This window comes from Thermobia domestica, chromosome 1, assembly GCF_964235325.1.
Source record: "Thermobia domestica chromosome 1, izTheDome1.hap1.1, whole genome shotgun sequence".
In the NCBI taxonomy this organism is placed as follows: Eukaryota; Metazoa; Arthropoda; class Insecta; order Zygentoma; family Lepismatidae; genus Thermobia; species Thermobia domestica.
Window position 1 is genome coordinate 4,629,913 of NC_137454.1, and position 27,453 is coordinate 4,657,365.

The following is a 27,453-nucleotide window of genomic DNA, read 5'->3' on the forward strand; positions in this document are numbered from 1 at the left end:
TCTAGCTACATGACCCGCCCACCTAAGCCTCCTAGACTTGACGACCCTAACAATGTTGGGTAAACCGTGTAAATTATGTAATTCCTCGTTATGAAGTTTCTGCCATTCTCCATTCCGGTTCCTCTTGGGTCTGAATATTCGTCTCAGGATATTGTTCTCAAATACTTTCAGTCTATGTTCTTCCCTCAGAGTAAGTGACCATGCTTCGCAATCATACAGAACAACAGGCATGATTATCGTTTTGTATATTTTAAGTTTCAAATTCCTCGACAGAATTCGCGACGAAACCGAATAGTGACCGAATAGTGACACGAATTCCCTGCTTTTAGTCAAGATTTAATATCTTCGTGAATATGGTTTTCCTCTGTTAATATTGATCCTAGACATTTGAAACTATTTACTTTATCAAAAGTATTATTTAATATTTTAACGCATCCATAATTTGCTGTATTCCGATCCCGACTCACTTCCATGTCACACCATAGTTTATAGTTACCTTTATTCTGTCAAGGTCTTTTATGTGATTGGATAGGGGATATAACGTTCAATTTTGAAACATGTTAGTAAAGTTCATTTAAGCACAATATGTATAAAGTTTTATAGGCCGACAAGACATGTTGTTGACAAACGGTGCCTTTGAGTTTTAGATTACTGTAGTCACGTTTATATTTGAATAAAGTCTCCCTAAGACTATTGTTCATTTGATTGCAGAGAAATTTTGTAGCCATTTGTACAGGAAAATGAGTATGTTTCAGACAACAAACAGAACTACACGATATTCTGTAATGTTTTTATCACTTTTTGTGATTTCTCTCCTGAAACACTATTGTTTCAAAGAACTTTGTTTGGATGTTATGTTTATAGAATTATGAACTGAGAGGTAATTAAATTCACTTCTTAACCAAAGTGGATTAGTTATAGATTTGCATCATTAGAAGGCATGAAATTTTTACATAAAGTAATCTAAAGCAAATCCAATCGCCTTTATTGCCTAAGAATAAACTGATCTTTATTCTAAGTTTTTCTTCACTTTTCCTGCCAGTAAAAAATTAAGACAAAAGAAAAAAAGGCCAAGTAAGTTTTATTGTCTTGCATAGCTGATTTTTCTTTTTAATAAGTGAATGCACATAATCATCTTCCAAAGTTTAGATATTAAGCATACGATGATAAATATTCATCTGGTGAAGTTATTAGAAATACAAGAGTTTGGGCCATTATTGTATAAATAGGCACAAGTGTTTCGAAAACAAGTTAATTACAACGTACAGAAATTGCTACAAACACTTACGAAATATACATGTTTTGAAGTGTTAAAATAAACATTATTTCTCTCCCTTATGATCAATTTGGGTGAATATGCTCTTGGAATCGCTCTTCTTTCTTGTTTTGCAGACGTGTTTTGTCTAAATTTATACGGTAAGTATTATAAGCTTTATATTTTATTTTTTAATGTTCTTCATATCTGCCGAAGGAAGTATTTCCGGTTAAATTGAATTTCACAGGAAGTATCATAATCACAATACCAAGATATATTCACTTAGTAGGAGGAATGAATGTTCCATGTACATAATATAATATACATAGCTTTATTCGGGAAATGTACCTGGAGATGGCAGAAATTACCCTGCATTGTATGCGTCTGTACTTTGCGTTGCATTGCTGAATTTCCCTTTCTAGTGTACCCGAAAGTTATAATACGTGATTTACTATTTTGTTCCCCAAGGCACTCATTTATTATATGCATTGTGTGAGTTTATGTTTTTTTAGAAGGTATTGAAATTCTTTTTTCATCCAATAAAATAACGATTGAAGCAATTCACTATTTTTCAATACATCTGTCGGCAACACGTGATGACTGTACGTGGGCCGTTCAAGATATAAGTTACCCTTAGCGAAAAATATTTAAGATACAATTGGAAGCTATATATACATGAGTAGGCGAGTCATTTCTCATTTCTCCAGGTAATCTCTATTCAGATTCAAGTATTTGTCCCAAAGATGCATGAATTTGTCCATACTCTTTGTAAATAAAAGTCAGGCTTTTGTCTATTTAGCACTCTCAACATTCCGTTTCTCCTCTTCATTTGTTCCGAAATGTTCATTGAAAGTGTAAGGATGGACAAAGGTCTCATTCCTTACCACAGTGCCTAGGAGTAATGCATTAAGTTCTTGCTGGAATCGGAATAAACACTTTGCTGCATTACCATTTCTCGTGAATGATGAAATCGGCTGTTCCAACAGAAATGCCTAATGTTTCTGCAAATTCACATGGCATAATTGGACTGTTTTCTTGAGCAAGTTCATATAACTTTGCCAATGTTACAGCCCAAATAGCTGGAGCCTGATTTGTTTGAAACGATTTGGTCACATTGTTGCAACGGTGAGAAAAATGCCTGAATGTCAATGCGGATTATATGGGCAAATGAGGAAGGTACGACCTAAACATATTGGTGTAGTTTACAAATCTATCTTGATTTTTTCTATAGTTTAGTGAAACTTCTATATTGAACGTCTCTAGTACCTGCTATTTAATTGACTATTCTACAAAATGCTTATGCAATTTGATTACCTAGTAACACTCAAACGATTACACTTCTCCACAATCATTAAATTTTGTATTACATACATATATTATAAACACTTGTAAAAGTATTTATCTACGTATGGGTCATTGTTTAATACGGTGCAAGTATATTTAATAGATTTACAATTTAAAAGAAAGACGTTCTTAAAACTAACGATATACGCGATGAGCTTCAGTCGACTCCTTCAGTATAGACTAATGATGTTGTGGCGTGTAGCAGGCCTGTAAAAGCGCATTGGTTTGGGTTGTTAATAAAACAAATTCAAATATAATTTTTAAAAAATAGTGGAAAGCTGACTTCCGGTGAATTAAGTCCCTGGTTCGATTACTGTCCAATTACTGTTCGATTACTTATTTTCATAGCGTCCTATATGTAGGTCGCCCACTAACTCCGCTAACAAAATTTTGAAATAAGCTTGAAATTTGTTTGAATGTACTCATTGTATACCAGAAACATGAAAATTATCAAAATCTCTGACACAAAATACCTTCGGCATAAACGGGTTAATGAGATGTTTAGTTCGATGCATTGAATCTATTCGTATTTGTACACAATATAATTACTAATTTTCTGTAAAGTTACAAACAAATTATTCAGGAATTTGGTATTGTATTTGATTTATGTTTACGCGGCATTGAAACTCCGGGTTACATATGCATAATGTCAATTACTTACAAGGGGCATCACCCGAGTGTCCTCTGATTTCAAAGATTTTTTCCTGATACAGGGTATGTATAAATTATTTGTGATGACAAAAGTTTTGCCCTGGTGCATGTTTTCTTTCTTTTTTAAATTAATTTTTAATAGTTGTGATGTGCTTATTAGAGATTACTGCAGACATCCCTTACTACCCTTTTTAAACGGTGTATTAATGAAAGAACAACCATGTAGATACACATAAGGCATAGGGGAAGTCGTATGGTAGGTATCATCTTGAGAGCAGCCATACTGAAATCCGCCATTTTGAATTAAGGTCAATTTTTTAAATGGGAATACGGTAATATGATACATAATTTCGGGCTAGAATTTAATTGGGAAAACAATAGTGAAGCTAGTTTTAAGATACGCACATTTGGGGAAAAGTTACAGGTATATTGATTCTTAGTACTTCGTATGTGCTTTAGTCCCTTAGCTCCGATTCTAACCCGCGTATTAATGATATTATATGTATAAAAGCTTCGGTAATACATACTAGGCCTAGAAGAAAGTAGTACGGTGAGTGTAACCTTGTCGGCACGGTGAGTGTAACCATCTTTAAATCCACCAATTTGAACGAAAGTGAAGTTTTGAAAAATGAGAACCATAGCATGTGACACCTTATTATAATAGCAAATGTTCCCAAAAAGCCAGTGTTAAGCTTACTGTTGTTCTGTAGTTAACCAGTATGAATTTAGAACTCCTTCTAGTGCAATAAATAATTACATTGCAAGTCTACAACATTCAGAAAGATGGCTGGATACTTATCCCAACACATTTTCACTATTCTACTTTGTAAGCATTATTCTATTTCCTAAAATCATTATTCTATTTTGTAAGGTGTTATCTAAGCTTTTTAAAATACGACTACGCTATAAAAGATTATCCACGGAACAGATTTTCTGATTCGAACACTGGTTACAACTTTCGTACATAAAAGATGACTATTCTAAGAGTCAATTCGGGATGCACTGATTATAAAGAATCCATGCCAGTAGTAGTCACGTACTCATCTCTTGAACACGAACTCGAAAGATCTTCCTTTAATATTTCATTTGATTCAGGGTTTTCTTCTCACGTTTCATTTTTTTTATTCCATTTGATTAAATCCAGAACTCTTTTTCTCATCAAAGTTATTTTGCAATTCATAAACGAATTGTGCAGTATGGCCTGCCAGTCAGCGGGCACAATTGATTTTTTACTCTCTTGCTTTTTGCCATTCTTCTTGAGGAACAAAAAATTACGAAAAATCAAAACTAGTTAAAAAATAGGCTGCCTAAAGTAACTTCCATTGTTGTGGACTAGTACGTGACAGAAATGTAATTTTCAATTTTGCTATGGAGTAAAAAAGTAGGGCAGGCTGATGAAGTAAAAAGTAGACAGTCTTGTGAACAGAGATTTTATTTTGCTTGTGTAATATGTTTCTTGTTTTTAAAATAACATGAGAGCATTGTGTTTTAAGTATAACAATTGCTTACCCCAGCTTAAAGCAATGCATTCACTGAAACGTATTTTTGAAAATTCATCTGAGTTTTCGAGTCAATGATACGTATGAGATAATGACTCTATTTAGTTGTGTAAATTGCGTGACCTCTTTTTCTGAGAGAGAAGAACGTATTGGATATAACGATCCTCTGACTCTAAGATCAGTTCGTAATTAAGGTAATACGTTACTGCCTTTAACAGCAAGGAGAATATATTTTACAATTCTCTCAGTTTATGTAAGGTAGAGCAATTATCGTAAACGGGAATTTGGACTTCCCTATCACCTTTTATTATAAAAGATCTTAAATACAGAAATATATTACAATAAGTAGTTCCTTTAATAATTTTAGGTAAGAAAGTGGAAGGAATCCAATGACCGAGCGTCGTAGGGCTTTTTGAGGTGAGGTCACTCTCTTTGACCAGGCGTCCTGAGAGAGGATAGGTTTGTGTGATTAGGTGTCTCTCGGTGACCGGGGGTCGTGAGAGAGAAAGGGAACCCAATGGCCGGGCGCCTTAGGGCTTAAGGATAGGTATCTCTTAATTGACCAAGCGTCGTGAGAGGATAAGGTGAACCCACTGGCCGGGCGCCTTAGGGCTTTAGGTGATTTTATCAACCTGGATAGATTGAAGCTGTTTGAGGCGTTCTGCTGTCTTTTATCATAAAATGTCAGCTACCTTCGGTGATTTTTGTCGTGCCGACTGCTGGCGATTGTGGACGATTCCTCTTCAGTACTGTCGTCTGCGTTATATTTGTTTACTGTCAACACGTGTAGTACACACATAGATATCGCATGATATGAATACATGCGGAACCTTACAATATGGAGCTACGTCGATTTATCACAAAGTGGGTATTTCAAAATGGTATAAATGTATAAAGATAATCAAAAATACGATGTTTGGAGGTACGTTCCTCTGGTTCTGATATGACGATTATAACATTCGTGCTAAAGGAGCTTCTGAACTGGAATCCAGATATTTTCTTTTAATTTTTGCCTTAATTGTAGAAGAATAGCAAAGCAAAACGACGACTCTACTGTACGTGTTGTTCCTTTTATGAAACAAGATAATATTAATCTGGAGTAAGCTGGTCCTCGTAATCTCCTTTGTATTGTTCGACATGGTAAATTTCAGGGTTGTAAAATCGGTAACGCTTTCTGTTAAGTGAAAATTAAATTATTTTCTAGTTATATCTCTCATTGTTATGACCCACGGAGGAGAAAAGATAAATGAAAGTGAATGATTGTGGAATAACTGGAAAACTAAGAACGTAAGAAGAAAGAGAGAACCTAGAGAAATAACCCAAACTTTCAAGTTCTTTTCGACTAAGTGAGTGGTATTACTAAGGATGATGTTGATTGTGAACGTGAAATAAAAGCAGAGATAATAATAGCGAAGGAAGCCATTGGAAGGAAGACAAGTGTATTTTACGAGTCCTTGAATAAAGATTTAAAAGAAAGACTCATAACATGTTTCGTGTGGAATATTTTAATGTATGTGTCAGAAACACTGACTTTAGGCACACATGGTATGATGAAAAGTGACTGGAAGATATCGGAATGTGGAAATTAATGTTAAATGGAGTATACTTATTTACTTATGACATTTTTTACGTGTAGAAGTTATGATACTCAGGCATTTTCCGAGCCTTAACGACGTGTATATATTAAAAAACATCAACGTGTTGGAAATGTTAACAATTACAAAAGAAAATTATTTCAACGGCATAAAAAAGAATATGTTATTTAAGCAAAAATAGTTCATAACAAGAAAATGAAAATAATATATAAGAGCGGAAACAAGAAATCGTATATATAGGAATACAATCTAAAATGAAAATATCATGGAGAAACATAAATTAAATGAATGGATGTTTTTGTTGAAAGGGCGTATGTGCACCAACAATGTCGGGAAATGACAACAACTGTTTTTTACGAGACGGTTCGGTTTATAAAAAATAGAGATGCAAGGGCTCGGAAAAAAACCGGCTTTTTTGGAAAAAACTCGGTTTTTTCTGCTTCGCTTTTTTGCTTGGGAAATTTTGGGCTTTTTTGAAAATTCTGCTTTAAATTGATAAACCAGATTTTGTTTCGCTTCTCTACAACACAAAAAGTCATTTAATTAGTGGTTGATGCCGATAATAATATAAAACCTCGAAAATAAACCATGAATTTTGAAAAGATATTTCAAACAGTTTTACTTCTCAACATATTTACATTATGAATTCCGAAGGATTAACCAATGTATATAAGATTTTTTTTAACCTCCTACATACAAAAGTAAGCAGGGTTGGCAAGAGCCATGGTTGTTTTTGAAAATGCCAAAAACACGTTTTTTGGGGGGAGTTTAAACTCGGCTTTTTTGGTTTAAACCAGGTTTTTTTGTGTTTAGATATTTTGCTTTATGTATTTATATTACATATTGACAGAAATAAGTTTGTTTCGCCTTGTTGTTATTATGCAACAACGGGGTTATGCTGGAAGAGGTCACATAAGCTTAAAGAAGTCCGGTCAGTAAATTTCTTAAATTGAGAAACTCCCGCCCTAGCCATCGGGAAAATCCCGTCATTACTCTAAATGTAAAACAATAACGGAAAAAATCCTGTTATTGCTTTGCATGTAAAATTTAAAGGTCAACGTATCATAATCAGTACGCTAAAACTGAGGTATTAAATTACAAATTTAGTGCGTACATATCATTGAAAATACAATCCAAGCTAATGTTGGAAGCTACGTAGGCAATCGATAAATTTTGTCAATTTATATCAGTATATTTAAGCAACCTTGGCTTCTTTATAAAACAACAGGCATTCAGGCATGCAGAAATATACAATTTAGTTTCGTTTTGTAAAACAACAGGCATTCAGGCATGCAGAAATATACAATTTAGTTTCGTTTTGTATGTTCAGGCTTAAGATCCTTACGTAATACCGAGGTTATCAAGGAGAAGACTTTCGCTTAAACTGACATCCGAACCGCTACTTTGTTTACGCATGAAAGAAGGGTTGTGGTTCGACCGAGAATTGAACATGGGACACCTTGATTAAAAGGTGAAAAGGAAATAAAACTAATGCACATGGTTTGATGTATGGAAACGTCACCATGAAGTTCACACGAGTCGCATTTTTCGTACCTTTTATTTTTTTTCTGTTTAAACCAGTTGTTTATTTAAAAAAAGAAGAAAAACAGCTGGTGTAAACCAGCCAACCCTAAAAGTAAAACTTCTTTTAAAAAAATACTCAAATAAGTAGCAAAATTCTATGTAGTATTTTTACTTCAAAATATTCCATATCCTCTTTTTGGAACAAAATAAAATTAAAATAAAACAAGAAAAATACTTAGATTTATATGATACACTTAAAGGCTGCACACCTAGAGCTTTTGGTTCTTATTCTTGAAATTCTACAGTTTTATATAAGCACCATCTCGGTTTATTCAGTCCTCAAGTTTTCTGTATTTTTAACAAGAGGGATTGAACATGAAGGGTATGAGATAAGAACATGGTAACCCATAATTTTACTATTTTAAAAAATTAGAGATTTTCTGCTGCACAATCCATTTTGAAAGTCGGAAAGCTGATTTTTCACATAAGTCTATACATGAGGGATTAAACGAAGCGGTATGCGTTGCTGCCTATCTGATGCTGCGTAACTCAGCAATTGAAAATTTGTTAGTTACCATGTTCTTGTGTCACACCCTTCATATCATTATGGAACTCTCCCCACCCCACCAACACACACAAAAAAAAAGGACTACGGAATATATTTAAGTTAAGATAAATACAACTGCACAACAAACATGATTGACTGGAGCTTTTGCACTTCTATCGAGAAGTCCGGAATTCAACTCAGCATTCGACCATTCTGACAAAACTTTTCTTCATTCCATCTATGAAGTAGAAATAGTGCGTGTACTGTGAGTTGGTTGACTTCATTTCTTATTGTTTTTAAATCGTTATTATTACTAATTACCAGCAGTGACGGTTTTGCGAGGGTTAGGGGGGCGGTCTTTCGGACTGAAGCCTGTTCCCCAAAATTACGGAATGTCTAAAACAAACGAAATATCTATTAGTTATGCCTTTACTCATTAACTTTAAGCTGCCGACAAATAAAAATTACGAATGTTTAGAAAAACTAAACATTAGTAAGAAAAAACCCTCCCAAAATACTTTTCTAAATCCGCCACTGATTTTCAGTATAAAATGATCTTCAAGGTTGTATCCGGAAGATTATCGCTAAATATATAAACGAAACGAAGTACAGTATTAGTTATGCCTGTACTCATAAACTTCAAGCTCCTCCCAAATAAAATTAGGAGATTTTAGAAAATGAAACAATCAGAGAAACCCGTCCCAAAGTACGTTTCTAAATCCGCTACTGATTATTTGTATATATTAGTATTCAAGGTTGTATCCGGAAAATTATTGGTAAATTGTTGCACAGCTACAGTATAATAGAAATGTGGAAGTACGGTTAGACGGATATATTGAAAAACGTACGCTTTGACGGATATATAGAAAAACGTAAGTTTAACTTCTGCGTTAGAAGCTAGAGTACTAAGCTCTTAGAAATGAAAGAGACGACAAACTGAAATGATATCGAGAAGAAAAAATATCGATAACTCAAAAGTTAAAATAAAGTTAAATAGCCTCTAAAATTGCCCTCAAATACTACATTCTTCATGTTAGCTTTAATTCGTAAAAAATGTGCTCCATCCATCTTGATGGTGAATTTTAGAGCGAAATATAGCATTTAGATCATGGAATTCTTATCTAAGTATAGAATATACTATAAGAAAGCTATTTAGATAGAAAAATCATGAAAATGAAAAAAGCCAAAATTTCCAAAATTCTCGTTTTTTTTTCAAAAAAGCAGGCTTTTTATGTGAAAAAAACCATCGATTCAAGAAAGCCGGCTTTTTTGCATCTTTAATAAAAAAAAGCCTTATATTTATAACACGTTTCAAGAAACACACACCGTGGTAACACAAATTGTTACAGCTACCTCTCACGTATTCATTTCCTTGAAAAAAGTTAAAATTATAAAAAATGTTACGTATGCCCTTTGAAAAGAAAGCGATTCAAATATTGTATTTACCTGTACCAGAAATATAAATATATATAAGTTGAACAAATTAACATGGGTTACTGATTGGGAGTGTGTTCATATATGGATAATTAATAACTGGTAAGAAGAAGATATCTCAGGTGTTACTCGTATCCTTATCTTTGATAATGAGAAGGAAATTTACAGAGCTTTTTAATTTGTGGGAAGTAGTACACATTTTTGAATATTTAGCTGAGTTGAGCGGAAAGCTAATGAGAGGCTGTTAGAAATTTTGGGAAGAGAAATAAGTATTATATATATTTTTAAAAAAGGGGAAAAGAGATTATTTTTATGTTTGACTGGGTGAAAATTGTGTCATGAGGGGCGTTCTGGAGCCCAAGGTGGCAAGGAAAGGAGACAGCGAAAGGGACTGCAAATCACAGATTGAATCAGATCGTACAGAAATCGTTTAGAAAAGTTTATCTGAAGGTAGTGAAGCATCCGAGGATTATTCTTGTGGGATGTACATTTAATGAACCACTACTGTATGGACAGCTCCAAAAGTGCATTACCACCTGCATTATCCATTTCCTGCAATAGTAGGCACCTCAAAACGGTCGTTGAGATGGTTGAGAATTAGAAAGTCTTGGAGCAAACCTCAATTTTGTTACAAACATAGCGGTGTGGCAATAAGGGAATAAAATAAATTGTTAAAAATCACTTATTTTTATCGTGAGAGCAATGGATGACATAAAAAGTTATGAAATGTTTTTACTTAAACTGTTCATATAAATGAATAGTTAGAAATAGATATTAGAGGAAAACAGTTTCCTTTTTGCCAAAAAACTCTCGTAAGGAAAAGAAAAAGGTCACATAATTGTAAGGGCTTAATGTAAATGCCTAACAGCACAAAAATAGAAGTCAACAATAAACGAAAAGAGAGACAAACACAGAATAAAAGAGACGAGTGACGTACCAGACTTTCGGTCCTCAAATTCAAGATAAACAGATGGGGCCCTAGATGCAAACGCAATTGTTATAATAATAATATTAATAATAATAATAATAATAATAATAATAATAATAATAATAATAATAATAATAATAATAATAATAATGTTTATAATAAGTGTTATTATTATTATTATTAAAAATTCGTTTCTTTTTCAAAATCTCTGATTCTGGCTAAGAGGTCTGCATATAGTGGTCATTTGTGCACTTTTTGTCAATGAGTGGTCCCAGAGACCAAAAGAGATAGAACTCTCCGAGAGAGAAGAACAAAAAACTTTAACATAAGTTCTAGGTCAAAGTTTGAAGCAATTGACTTCTACAGGTACTTTTTCGGTGCATTTTTCTGAAAAAGTTCTGCCGACAAAGAGTTACAATATCGCAAATTTGCAAGTGTATTTATTTACATTGCAGTTTGTGGTAATAAAGAAATTGACATTAGGAGGCATTGCACCAATTAACGTTTATTTCTTCATCCATCGCAAATCTTAGTGGCCCCTATACCTCGCACCACGAATATCGATATCGAAAATTTAGAATGTTGATAAATCATGTCGATATATTTGCAATATCGAATGTTGATATATGTCAATATCAATATCGACGAAATCGGTATATCGACATATAGCACTGGTCTAGATGCGAATAATCAAGCAATAATAATAATAATAATAATAATAATAATAATAATAATAGTAATACGAATATATAGAAAATACTTGAAGCTTTCATTAAGTCAATTTCAAAATTAATACCGAACTTATGGGGAAATAAAATTTGCGTTTTTCGGTTGCAAATTCGGTTGTGTTCATTGGACCTACCGATCCAAACACATTCTAATAAACCCAGTACGTAGCATAGGAATTCCATTCCAAACTATTAATGTGAAATGAGCAAAAGAAAGAGAAAGAAGAAATGAAAAAAAAAGAAAGAAAAATGAATGAGTGCTACTTTACTGCTAAATTTCTATCAGAAAAGAGTCCAAATTGTATCATTATGAAAAGTGACAAATGCTCAAAAGGAAAATTGGATGTTGCTAAGAGATTTAGCAGAGCTTGAAAGTTTCAAATTTCAAATGTGAATACAACCAATTGAATTATAGCATACAAACAAATTTTGTTTGAAAATAGCAAAAATAAAATGTTTTGAAATAACCAGAGAGGGTACCATTTTATTTTAATCTCCGAAGACTTATCTGTTCAGAACATCCAGTGTTGATTTTATCCATTGCTGATATAATGTTGTAATTCGCACAGTTGAAGCCATTATTTTATGCGAAAAAACGATATTATCAGGCGGGGAATTGAACCGAGATTTACCAATTAGAAGTCTTGTACGGTAATTACTATTCCATCGATTGCTTTACCAAACTTTGATTAATAAGTGTTGTGGAGTTTCTTTCTGAGTACGATAACACAAAAGTACTGCAGATCAATAAAGTGTTTCGGATGTCCTGGTAATTTCCTTGCTCTTTCCCAACCAACATTCGTAAATTGTCTCTATCATGATACAGGTGTTTACTCCCAAATTCTTAAGGATTGCTCGTCTAGTATGAGAAGTCGATTATCAATGATCACATTGTTAAAAAGCAATTGGATAACTAAGATTGGATAACTGTACTGTTTATAAGATCACTACGTTACCCCTACACTATCGTGCCACATGAAGCTAAAACAAAACTATTAGTAACTTCAGCTTTGGAAGAAACGGCTTCTTCCTGTAAGGTTATTTACTGCAACATATATCGTACCGGACGCATTCTTTTCGATCCTAAACCTTTCAATATCTCGCGCTACCCTTTATTGTTTTCGTGTAACTCTAGCCAGCTGTTAGGGTCCGCGGTGGCTCAGTGGTAGAGCGTTCACCTCTGGTGCTTGGGGTCCTGGGATTGATCCCAGCCCCCGCCAAGTGAACTTTGTGGTGGACAAACACCGTGTGTGTGGGTTTTCTCGGGGTTCTCCCGTTTCCCCCACTTTCTTCATTCCACCATTTCATTCATTACTCATCATCACCGTCTCCTTTAGCCTAGCCGGCATAACCGTGGGACGTAAAACTCAAAGATTTCATTTCATTTCATTTCTAGCCAGCTGTTTTAAGTTGGTTGTGCAAAGTGTAGAGAAAAATTTGGCAAGTCTTTAATGTGCCCATTTGATGTCAAGACCAGAACCCAAGCAAACCCTGTGGGGCTTCTACCCCGTTACTGCGGGGCTACTACTACTACTACTTTTTCTTTGGTTCCATATAATAAAACCGCATGCTCATTCTAATGAAGATGATAATAATAATAATAATAATAATAATAATAATAATAATAATAATAATAATAATAGTAATTTTTCATATTATAATTGCCTATTATTATCATTACTATTTACCTAATATTGATTTTGTACTGCGAAATTGCTGCAAAACATGAATATTTCTGTACGTTTTCCTGGATTGTGTGTTATTGCGCTTATTAATGAGCACAAATTTGTCTCCAGGTGGTCGAATAAATTAATTTTGTTGTGTATTTTCGTGCAAATAACCCTACAAGAAGAAACCGGTTCATTTCAAAGCTGATGTTATTAATATATTGGGTTTAGTTTTTTTGTGGCATAATAATGCACTAGTAACATACGGACTTACAAGCTGTACAGTTGTCAAGAGTAGGTTTCATTCAAGTAATCGTGAAGAATCGACTTTTCATACTAGAGGAGCAATCCTTTAGAATGTGGAAGAAAACTCCTGTTTCATGACAGACGATGTACGAATGTTGGTTGAAAAATAGCAAGGAAATTACGATGACATTCGAAACACTTCATTGATCTGCAGCATTTTTCGTGTTATCGTTCTTAGAAACAAACCCCACACCATTTGTTAAGCAACGTTTGAGTAGAGCAATCAGTGAATTAGTGGTTATCGTACACTGACTTCTACCTGGAAAATCTGGGTTCGATTTCTCGCCAGGTGATATCGTTTCTTCGCATAAAATAATGGCGGCAACTGTGCGAATTACAACGATATATTCGCAACAGATAAATCGGCACTAGATGATCGGAACAGATAAATCTTTGGAGATGACCAGAAATTGGTTTCCTGTTTGATTGTTTCAAAGCAAGATGTCATTTCTATTTGTTTGACCCAAAATTTGTTTCTATCCTATAATTCAATGTTTTATTCACATTTGAAATTTGAAATGTGCAAAGTCTGCTACATCATAAGGAATATCCAATTTTTCTTCTAAACATTTGTAACTTTTCATTATGATACAGTTTGGACTTTTAATATAGGTTGTTACTGATAGCAATTTGGCAGTAAACAAATTAGACTAATTCATTTTCTTTCTCCTTTCGTTTATTTTCTTTCTTTCCACTTCAGACCAGTACGTCCAATGAACGCTACCGAATGTGCAACTACGCGGAAACAAACCAAGTGTTGAACGTTTGATATTATCCTAGATCTGTCTCGGAGATCTACCCTTCTACTGGAAGTTGAGTAGTTTATTTGACCTGTAAGTTTCGAATTCATTCTCAAAGTGACTTAATAAATGTTTCAAACAAATTTGAATATCGATATCGTGAATCGCAATATTTCAATATATTGATACCGGAAATATTGATATAGGCATATATCAACATTCGAATATATCGACATCGATATATTAATATTCTAAATTTTGGATATCGATATTCGGGGGTGATGTATATGGAGGCTCTGAAACTTGCGACGGATAAAGAAATGAAACTTAATTTTACAACAATGTCTTTATAGCGAAAACTTATTTATTGCCACATATTTCGATGTAAATAAATCCACTTGCAAATTTGCAATATTATATACTGTAATTTGTTAGCCGCAGGAAACTTTTTATTCCAGAAGAAAGGAACACAAAAGCTCCTATCAAAAGCAAGTACTTCGAACTTTGACCTTGAATTTATGTTAAGAAAGTGCTTTGTTAACCTTTCTTCTAGATTTCCACCCGTTTTGTCCTCTGAGTCCACTCATTGACAAAAAATGCACTCGTAACCGCTATATACACACACGCTCTTAGACAGTCAAAAAATTGACAAGGAACGAGATTTTAATAATAATAATAATAATAATAATAATAATAATAATAATAATAATAATAATAATAATAATAATAATTATTATTATTATTATTATTATTATTATTATTATCATTACTATTGGATTTACAAGTAGGGTCCCATTTGTTTATCTTGCATGCGATTACCACATGTATTCTACGCCACTGGTGCCCATTATTTTATGTTTGTGTCTCTTTCCGTTTCGTGCGGGTATTCTTTTCTGCTGTTAGGCATTTATATTAAGCCTTTACATTATGTAACCTTTTTCTTTTTTGCGAGATTTCTTTTTCGAAAAAGAAGAAAAGCTTTTTTTCTTTGACATCTATCTTTTACCATTTATCTTGTTTGAACTGCTGAAGTAAGATCATTTTGTCACTTTTTATGTCATCCATTGCTCTCACGATAATAAAATCGTCATTCTCAACAATTTATCTTCTTGTCTTATTGGAAGTTTGCCATACTGCTATATTTGTAACAAAATTGAGGTTTGATCTAACACCTTTTCAATTCTCAAGCACCCCAACGATCGTGATTTTTTGTTGTTGTTGTTTACTACTATTGCAGGAAAGGGAAAATTGCAGGCGTTAATTCACTTTGCAGTTGTGTATAGAATAGCTGTGACCATGATATACGTTCTGGAAACAAAGATCAAAGCATACAAAACGTATGGCAAACACCAAATGCCACCTTGAAGGAGAAATGCTACTATGCGTGTACTTTCATTAGTTCTGTTTTTATTGAAGTAAACAATTCTAGAATACGTCTTTCTTAATGCACATTTAGTAAAAAACGGTATTAGGAAAATATGGTGCTATTTGTAAAGAAGAAATGCCGTGTGTATTTCTAGAAGTCTTTATACAGTTCTAAGAGAGAAATCATTCCATTTGTTTCAAATAAGGGGCATAGAAGCTATGTAAGCTTTCACATTTTCTCAGGAAACGAAAACGTTTCTAAATTGGGATTTATCAGGTTTTGCATCCATACAACTAAAATATCATATAAGTCAACTTAAGGCTTTAAAATCATTATTTGTATAGCCTATTAATCAAATTAGTTCCCAAGTATACCTATACAAATTTATAATTATCTTCATTCAGATTTACTACGTGTTATAGAATGTAAATTTTAATTGTCAAGGATAAATATGTATGAGTTTAAACAGTAATGAATTAGGTTATACTTTGTTGTGCTGAATATTTTAGCCTTTGTTTTCACAGTTTCTGCTTCTGCAAGATCAAGACGAATATATAATGGCACAAACGCTTTAGGTGGTAAGTTTTAAATTTATTTTCTACTATATATATATATGAATGTGAGTGTGTATGTGTGGTATATACACATTTTAGTTACTATTATATTATTAAGATTCATATATACAAATCAAGTTTTTGATACGTTAAAGACTAAATGATTGGTTTATATTTTCTAAAGAAAATTTATATTTTATGTATTGGGTATCTGCACTTTAATACGTAAAGCATTCTAAAATTATTACCTAAAAGACTTGTTTAAGTCAAGATCTATCGAAATAAGTATCAATTTATCTGTTCAATATTCCCTTACCTACATGGTTCAAAAATATACGCTAATGCATATGCAGAACCTTGGAGGCCTTGTATGTTACTTAAAGGACTTAAATAATTTTATTCGGAACTTGGTGCAAATTATTACTTCAGCGCTGGTTTAATTAATTACACAATAGATTGAGTAATGGACAAGTTCAGAAGTATACAAATTTTAAGGAAACATTTACAATTGTTTTATGTTTATTACAATTAGTCGAAAATACAAAAAATAACTATCGTAATTAATTATTTTCATCAAATATCCTATTTTTCAGTTTAGTCATATAATTTATAAATTTGTAGTTTACCTTAAAATTCTGAACATACCTGTATAAAAAATAACTATAATCATCGAAAGAACAATATTTATGCTATTACTGATATTCTTGTATGCAAGTGACTTCGTTGTTTAGCACATTATCTTTTTGTATCTATAAAATCCATGAATTGCAAATCATTTGACTGTGTTCTTTGCAAATGATTTTACAGCACTTGAAACATGCCAATGCACTTCTCCTATGAATACTCTACAGGCAACCTTTACACCTTCTTTTGCCATGTCTCCTGGTTTTTCTTCACTTGCTGATACCTTTTCAATTCCGCACATCTTCAAAGAACTAGTTGTTGCTTGTGGAAACTTGGGTCCTATAAGAACAATAGATCGTTGTCTTCCTTGATCCATAGTAGTTTGAATTCTGCATGCAGAAAATAATGTGACAGTTTATCGTATACACAACAGAATTTATTGCTATCTCATCCATCATATTTGACTAGGGAGCAAAGAATCGTTTTCTAGTTTTATTTATTTATTTATTTGCATGTATAGTCTCTGCATTTTTGGTCCATAGCTTCAATTCCTCATTTCGTTTTGTTATAGTACTTTATAATCTCTGAATTTGTCTTGTGGCTATTTTCATCAACTACCTTATCATGATGAATAATTCTTATCAAAATAACTGTCTACTTTTCCTGTGTCACATCACAATATTTTTCTAATATTCCTAGTAACAAAATGCCAAGAAAAGCATTCATTCTTGCAAAACTATCTTTTACCCACTCTTCTCGTTTCAACTTTTCTCTCTTGCGGTTTGTAGAGTATAAAATTTCATCCATGATTTTCTTTCAAATGAAACTGTGAAACGCATCTGTTGGACGTTTGGTTTTTCCCACATTGAAATACCTAGAAAACTCTTTATTGTATTATGTGTTGGAGTAAATGAGGGAGAAGGGGCGTTTTTGCTCAAAATTGTGCAGTGCACGTTGCAAATCCCAACATCGGTCATGATCTCGAAAATATCTACATAGAACACGTCAAGATTCGTTTCAAGTATTAGGTCTTTATTGTTCTTGGTTCAAAAGATATACGAAATGAAACTTCGGGTTCGTCAACTTTACGGGCACACTTTGGTTCATTTCAAAGCCTACTGTGAAATTTGAGGGAGAGCATTGAAAAATTAGGGAGCCCCTACACCTAGCCCTGTCGTCGATACCGGACTTACAAGACATAAATGTCATTTGGCGCTTGAACTGAAAAATTGTGCACCAAAGTAACCGGTTCATAGCAAATTTCACGTACTACCGGTAATGTATACAAGTAACAATAGATTATATATATAAGAACATTTCTGTTTCTGACAATTCTGTTTCTATAATTGTTCGAACAAATGAAAGTAGTATTACCGCCACTTGACACCGCTTTCTGATGAATTTTCTACTTTTTCAGGTTCCGCCTGATCCAAATGACTCGATTTTCCAGTGTCGCACGATCTGCCGTGTCACGTGTATCTCCCAGCTATGAAGAATTGAACACACCAAAAACTCGTTCTCTTTTGTGAGAGTGTATTCGTTCTCTTTTACGACCTCTTTTTGCAGCCTCTATATAACATAATAGCGATTATGACAATGGTATGCTTATTGCACAGCTATGTAAAACTGAGTATTCCTATAGGACTCGTTCTGTTTTACGAATCCTTTCTGCTAGTGTATTCGTTCTCTTCTACGGTACATGTTTTCACCCCCTATTTTCAGTAGCAAAATTACTTAAGACTATGAACGCATATTCCAATCAGAAATTACACAGACAGTACGAACACATATTTTCAAACCTCCTATGTAACAGAGCAGAGCTGATAAAAGACTATAACACCTTTTTAACCCTTATGTAACCTAGCAAAAATATATAAGATTAGGAACACATATTCCAATTAGAAATTCGAGAGGCTCATTAGAAAACTAGGGAGCGCGGCACAGCTAGCCCTGCCATCGATACCGGACTGACAAGACCTAAATGTCATTTTGCACTTGAACTGAGAAATTGCGCACCAAAGCAACCATAAATTGCGGACAAAATGGAAATTTGTAAATTATGTCTTCCTTGGAAAATACTTTTATACTTTGATATGACCTCCTCTTCGTAACTGCTTCTACATATTTTATCATGGTTTTCCTCGTGTCCTTTTCTTTTACCAGCACGGTGATTCAAAATAGTAAAGAATGCTGTTTATTCTTTTTCTATTATCTTCATGATTTCTCGTCCTTCATTACCTTCTTTCAGTGCATCTTTATTCCTTAGCAATGGAATTTGCTGTAGAGTCTGTTATATGGAGTTAAGCAAGAGTTGAATGTATGAAGTTCTCTCTTTTAATTGGATGATTTTTCGTCTGTAAGTGAAAATGAATTTCAATGGCAACTCATGTGGTTTAAATCTTACTTTTAGTTATAGGTCGATGACTTAACAATCAAGTTCTATAGTAATTAAAGTTAGAAAACATGGATTTAAAACTTAATATTGAAAAAGAGTTCTATATTAACTGGCAGGTTGTTTCTAGCACGTTTCTTAAACTTAATTATCCTCTGAATAAAACAATGTAACTTATGAGTGTATTATCTTATATCTGTATTGCTAATATAGTGAAGGTCCTAAGGAAAAGTCTCTTGAGAAAAACTTGAGTGGAATTTCATTAGGCCAAAGCTATTAATGCAAAATAATAAAATCGTCAACGTGCGTTTATTTTACGTTCAAATATTTAGTTAGTGGCTGGTGAAATTTGGAGGTTTGCGTCCCAGTTACTATTTTCTAACCTATAACTAAACGAATGACTAAATTCGCTAAACGCGCGTCAATTAACCAGCCTTACTTAGTGATGGAAGAATCAATTCGAATTTAAATTTTTTCTCTTTTTAACTTGTTTAGCGTTTATGATCATAACGAGGTTGACATATGACCCTAGATTTTTTTGACACACACGAAGTATCACAACAATGTGTTGTTTATTTAAACGGAATATTTGTTTATTGTTGGCCCGAAAGTTCAAATTAAAAATGTTGCACCATAACGAAATGGAACTTCTTCATTTATTTGTATGCCACAATTATTCAATTGTATTAAAAATGTATTTTGGTGGACATAAGTCATTGATTAGGTAATTGATCAGCCGATTGCTTTGAAACAAATGCAGAGTATGAGAATTAAATCTGTCATAACTGTAGTTTGGTTTATAGAACAAACAAACTAAGGAACGAAAGCTTTAAGTACAATTCAAGTTATTAATATAAACTTTGCCGAAAACTATTCACATATATCATCATAAAAGAAATACGAAAGACTTTTTGAAACGAAGAAAAATAACATACAACTTTGGAACCGGAGGAAAGAAACTTAACGTAACTAGATTAAGAACGAATCATTTATAGCGTAGTGTTCGTAGTTCAGTGGATAAGGCGCTCGACCAGTAACCTGGAGGTTCTTGGATCGACTCTACGTCGGGCATTTTTTACTTTATGATTTTTGATGAGACACTTTTTATTATATTCACATATATGAATACTCGGATGTGTCAATACTTGAACTATCAAATCTTTAGGAAAATGATAATAATAATAATTATCTTGTAGAATAATCAAAATTAGATACTTTTTATCGCTCAGGTCATATCATTACAAGCAGAAACGTGACACTTGGCAAAAAATATACTTCGGTTTTGTTTAATGTTGCGCATGAACCGATGATTTTCTCATCTCGATTCTAAAACAAAACAAACAAAATCAGGATAAGTATTATTATTTTACACTCGAGAGGGACAAGGCTATCTCAAATTATAGTCTCGCTTTGGATATGAAAATTGAGACGTGGTGAAAAGTGTCGTAAAAATTTCTCCTCTTATCTCGATCCCCGGAATACTGCATGCTGACTCTTTAAGTAACAATTGCTCTGTAGACTGAATTTTTACGCTATTTTGTTACTTTCTATTTCAGAGCTCATTGAATTATGGTCTGTGTATATATTTTTATAGCAAAGTATTCATAATTAGATCTGCGTATTCTACAAGTTAGTTTATTATATGCCTCACTGTTCAATTATATTCAGTTATTTTCCTTAAAACATACAGTAGAATATTTTCTACAAGAAACTTTAAAGGAATGCTTTTGTTTAAAGTTTGCGTAGTTCGAGGTTCAAAAACCCTTCCCCGAAGTCCATATTTTCAGTAAGTTTTGCAAAAGTTTATGGCAATTTTAAAACTTACAATACAGTTATTATTATTATTATTATTATTATTATTATTATTATTATTATTATTATTATTATTATTATTATTATTATTATTATTATTATTATTATTATTACTGAAGTGTTGTGAATTTAATACTTAACCCTGTTTCACTAGCCCATAGTAGGCATTGTGCTGGAAAACGCCGTGAGTGTGTAGGTTTTCTCCGAGTACCACTTCCTTTCCTTTCTTTATTCCGATATTTCTTTCATTCTCATCAACGATGTCTTCTGTAGCTTAGCCGGCAAAACCATTACTTGAAAACATATGTTCTTATTGCTCTTGCGAGTTCAGGAGCCCTACTTTCTACATGAAATTTGTCGGAAAACTTTCCGTTTAACATTTAGCTATTTGTACGAACGTACGCAAAGGGTATGTCCTGATGGTCCTGACACTTCTGTCTATTTTCGGACATTTTGTAATGTTTTCCTAACGCTACGAAAAAGTTTACAAATTTCAATAAAACCTGTTCTCATACGGAATTTGTCTTCCATATTATTATTATTATTATTATTATTATTATTATTATTATTATTATTATTATTATTATTATTATTATTATTATTATTATTATTATTATTAGTATTACTGTTATTTTACTGAATAATTGAGACCTCCATATTACCTGCTATTGGAAGGCAAATAAGCATACTGAAGTTAAGAGTAACGAAAAGAATTTTTTTGGACTCTCTATAACGATCAATTGTGTTATAAGACATAGTTTGGAAGGAAAAGAGAGGGAAAAAGAAGGTGTCAGTTGGACTATATGAAAATCGAAACTTCGGATGCCTTAATAGAATTTAAGTAGGATTTGTCTTTATCACGATACATAGTAACGTCCTTTCTTTGAGTAAAAGACGTTGGATTATGTATGCGTTACATTGATATTTTAAGAAAATGTACATAATAATATAAAAAAGAATAGTTCCTATTTAGCAATGTTGGTTGAACGAATATATGGAATCTGTTGGAAATGGCGAACGAAAATATTATTTCTTCTAGAAAGTGTGGAAGAACTTAGAAACAATTTGACAAAGACGTTTCGGACAAATTTATGACTCATACTAGGCCATAAGGATGATCCCTTTTTATTCGAGAATTGTTTGCGAACTTCTCAAATAGTACAAATCGAGATTGTAGCCTGTGACGTCGCCTGACTAGTTTTCCCTGTGAAGAAATCGTTCCAACTCTAACTTGTAAGAACAGAGAAATTGACTATTTTTCAAGTTATTAAACATCAGAAAACGTTGTTAATGAAAAACGTTTTCTTAACTTTTCAAATGGAATCGAACCGCGGACCCCTTAAGTAGGAAACGAATGTTCATGCCACTACCCTAAGACAGCTCTGTTAAGTGAGAGTGAAGAAACAGGTTTATGTAGCAAATTTCACACGTTTACGATCCCAATATTTTATTGACGGTGAAACACTGTTTCCGATCATGATAAAATACTATAGTGCAGATAATTAGAATTTAAATTTACGAAAGAGACATACAATCACGCAAGAACATGAAGGAAAAAGTGGTCTTAAGAATAATTCGAATCCTGAACTGGAACCTGGTGCCCCAAGCGACTATTTTTCTGATTCAACGAAAGTTTCTCCGTAACTTATCTCTTTTATTATTCTCAGTTGTTCTGTTTTAGTTATTTCCATTAACATTAAACGACAGGGACACACGAACACCGATACATCGAAGACATGTAATATTTGAAAAGCTCTCTCACAGGGAGTCGAAACTGAGACCCTACCTAATGAACTATCTGATGGATAGGGTACTGGTTCGTTTCCAAGGCAAGTAAGCTTGAGACGGACAACATCGTGCTCGTGGGTTTCCTCAGGACGCTTCCACTTTCTCATTCCACCAATTCGTCCACCATAATTCACTTAATTTAATCATAGTCTTTTTTAGCATAACGGACATATTCGTGGGAAATTAAACGTAAAGATCTCATTTCCAAGCTATTAACACAAACCAATCAAATCCGAAATATAGTTTTATTTTCTATTGTTCATTAATCCTTATCCGGGCAAGCTATTTTTGTAACGTAGACTGCAACTGGGGCCTTACCAACTCTATTAGCCTTACTAACTCGATATGTTCATAACTTTAACTTCGACTAAAGATAGAAGAATTCAGAATTTTATGACATCGAAATATTTATGGTTATTAAGAAATTCGAAGAAAAATATGAAGCTACTGGGCCTGGGAGGCCCCGGTTGCCCGGATAAGGGTTAACGTGTTTTCACAAAAAAATATGTAGAGATGGGGAATTGTAATTCTATTCAAAAGTGACACAGCAGATTCATAATACCTTAACATAAAAGGAAAGAATTAAATATCGTTTGGAGCTTTTCCAAAATATGTACGGATATTCTGAAAAGTGAAAATAGCCAATATAGTGTCTGTTTGGAAACAGAACTGAACCAGATTACGGCTTATTTTCTGAAATAAACGAACACAATCTGTTTCAAGCTTAAACCGAATCAAAACCAGTTAACCACTCGTTGGAATACGTCTTGTACCTAGATTGTAGTTGATGTTACTATTGCCTTGTGAAATCAACTGCCATTATGTAGTTTAAACTTGGAGATAGAACCCCTATAGTCCGCACTTTCCACGTTAACGTTAATTAACGTTAATTTGAACTCACATAGTGCCACATATAACGTAGCAGACGTTTTCGAGCACTCACCATCACGTATACTGATAACTGACAATATGCTGACGGATAATCGAACTCCACGTTATATACTTGCTACACTACCTTTTTTGCTATTTGACCTTGTGGGTGCGGTTGATACTGCCGGAAACACGTTCTTAATGTTCGTTTTGTGGAAGCATTGCAGATTTATGAGTTTCCCGTCTAATAATGCATAACAATTTCATAAGAGAAATCTTTCAGAAAGGTGATATTCAAACCTATGGATAAGTAAAAGAATAAGGTCGGTAAATATTAAGTCACACACAAAATCTCATTACTTTTGTTTGTATGTATGGTCTCAATATTCTATTTTTACTACAAGAATGTGCCAAATACAAGAGGGGACGATATATTCTTTACATTACGAACAGTTAGCATCACTCAATTAATAAGAATACTCTACATAATAATAGTTGATGCCCTAGATAATCACAATCACTTCTTCTCTTCAGATATTACGTGTTGACGTTCACAAATGTCCCAAATAAGGTTATACTGATCTGGTGTTAATTTCTCTTTTCCAACACCATTATGGTATAAAAGGTTAATTGTCTCCTTCGTGGTCAATACTAGTTCAATAAGACACTTAACATGTTCCCACATTCAAGTATTCTTGAAGTAGTTAATCATTTTTAGTTCGGATCGGATAATACAGACTTGTTGCCAAGTATTTCACGTTAGGCAAATACGAGAGGTATTAAGTCAGGGGAACATGATACTCCACAATGTTGAATACATTGTTTCCACTATCTTCAAAATGTACAAGATATTACGAGTTCGTGTGTTGATCCTTCTATGTTGACATATTTACTTAGCAGAGACATTACCTGTTCTAAGACTTACCATTCATAACCGTGTACATATTTAAACTTCAAACTGAGTATTCTCTTTAAAAGTAGCGCTAGAAGTTTATGTTTATTTCTGTACCTAATTTTAACATTTTAAGTTAGTACTTGCTATAAAGTTAGTGCACGCGATTTAAGCGGAGAGACTCGAGTTCGATTCCCGGTGACCTTGGATTGAAAAATATTAGTCCCATCTTATAAGACCATGGTATTCAAGTTCTACTCCAAACAATTATGAAATTTATTGTTGTATAGTATGATTAGATTATATTTCATGTACATATTAGATCTAGAACATCTCTTGAAACATCTTCACTCAGAAGAATGAGTGGTACGCGTATTAAATGATTATCTAGTTTACTAAATTCAGATATTATTAAATATAGGTGAATTTCCCTACATTGCTGAAATCTGGTCTACTGCATACGGAAGAACATTCCATGAATGCGGTGGAACCATAATAAATCCTTCTTGGATCTTAACAGCAGGGCACTGTGTAGAAAGGTACTTTCCAAAAGTGGTGAGTAATTTAAATAAACTTTAAAAAAATACTCAATACCCTTTAACTGTCTCCCATTTCTATTGATGAGATTATACCATAATATCCACGAAATAGAATTGCAGCCAAGAACATTTGACTCTGGATAGTCGATTTTCAATTTTTCAAAATGCAGAAAACAGTTTGATTAGATGTATTAGTGTAAACTTCCCTCGCATGTCCTTCACTCGTTAATACTAATTTGCTTAATTAGGGAAATAAATAAATTAATAAATATAAATTACCCCTCAGACTTGACACATAAGAACTCAACAGTCAAATTGAAAAATTAAAGATATTCATCGAAAGAAAAATGTTTTCAATATTCTAGTCTACAAACGAATGTTCTTTTTCTCAATACACTATTGCGTTAGTTGTTATATTACATATGCATACTGCCTTGCTTATTAGTACATGCTAATTATCTTAAATTCAATAAACACTTTATTCATTATTGTTAGTATCACTTTAAGAAAATAATAGCACGTAAACAAAACAGTATTACTTCAATTATATTCATCTATAAAAAGGTTCACAAATTCAATAGTACACATAAATTAAATCAAAATTGCAAAATAGAAAAGAACATTTTTATTTATATATATGTGAAAGGTTGAAATCATTTCTGTCACTGATTTATTGTGGACAAGAATAACTTGCTTGATTTAATGACGGTTTAAAGCGCTTCTTCATCTCGAAGAATATATAGTTAAATATCAAATGAAATGTTAAGGATGCAGTTTAGCTAAAGTATACATTAAGGGTGAGTAGGAAAGACTATATTCCTTTTGACAATTTATCAGCATAATTACATTACGACAGGTCAGGAAATGTATAAGACATCATTAGCACAACATTAAGTAATATATGGTTAAGTCTAAATAGAGACATGCGGTAATGACGATCACTGGAACTAAAGTAAATAAGATTGGTCTTCCAGTTAAACTTCATCCGCTCGCGCCCACGGCATATTGGCCGTCATTATTAGTTATAGTGTGCCCTTCTTTCCAGAGCTCTAAGATTATGGCTGGTGGGGTGTGTATTCTCTATTTACACTCTCGCCCTCTAGATTATGTGCAGTTGCAGCCTAACCAGCGACTACTTCCGGTTGAGTATAATCCCAAAGTTGATGCTGAAGGATGGACGCCCAATCTGCCGTGAATGCGAGCGAAAACGTAACTTTTTGTTGCGCTTTACACATAAAATGTAAATGAAAGTTTTATTATTTTTCATTGGCTATTTCATTTTTAACTGCCCTAACATGAAAAATAATACAAGAAGACCTATCTGTACGAGTTACCATCAGACCTAATGAATGAGAAACCTGAAAGCTCGTTCTAAAATTTCAACTTTGCCAAAAGATTTTCTGCTCTCCTTGGCACAAAAAAAGCAAACTACCAATGATTAACCAGTCCAACCAATTTGAAGAGGTATTTGCTACATCTGCCGGTCAAGGAAAGACAACAGAACTCGCCTTGTATGTAAATATTGTAGAAAAAACACCTGCAATAAGCACTCAACCGTTACTATTACTTGCAATACATGCCTACAATCTCACAACGAGGATAGTGACATGGATGGTGATTAGCTTGGAACACGCCTTGAAATTATTGATTGTGGAAAAACATGTGGTAAAGCACTGAATTGTTAGTACTACATACAATAAATGCCAGCAATCTCGCAAAGAGGACAGTGACCTGGATATTGATTGGGTTAGATTCTGTTCTTTAGTGTTTTGTTCACTGTGTATTCGTTCATATTTAACAGTGTGGTAATTTAATTTACATAATTAGTTTTGGTCAACAATGATTTGTTTTAATTTACTAAACCTAATTACTCCAAAACGTACACTTTGTATCATACACAATGCTGAAAAACGTGAATAATCGATGACGACCAAATTGCCGTCAGCGCGAGCGGAAACATGAATTGGCAGTACGCGAGTGGATGAAGATTAAGATTTAAGACTACGCGTTCGTACTTTTCTCCTTCCTGAGTACACGACCTGCGCAAATTAGCCTTCTAGAATTGATTACCCCAAAAATGTTTGGTAAACTGTATAAAGTAGTTCCTTGCTATGTTGTCTTCACCATTCCCTATTCCGTTTCCTCTGGGGTCGGAATGTTCCGTCTCAGAATCTTGTTATCAAATACTTTCAGTCTATGTTCTTCTCTGAAAGTAAGCGATCATGTTTTGCAACCATACAAAACAACAGCCATGATTATCATGAAATCGTGCTTTTCGTCGTGGTTAAAATTTTCTGCAAACGCAAATATGTTACTTATTTTTCTTGTCACCTCTCTCTCTCTCTCTCTCTCTCTCTCTCTCTCTCTGTGTATTTTCTCTTTCTTTCTCTCCTTCGTG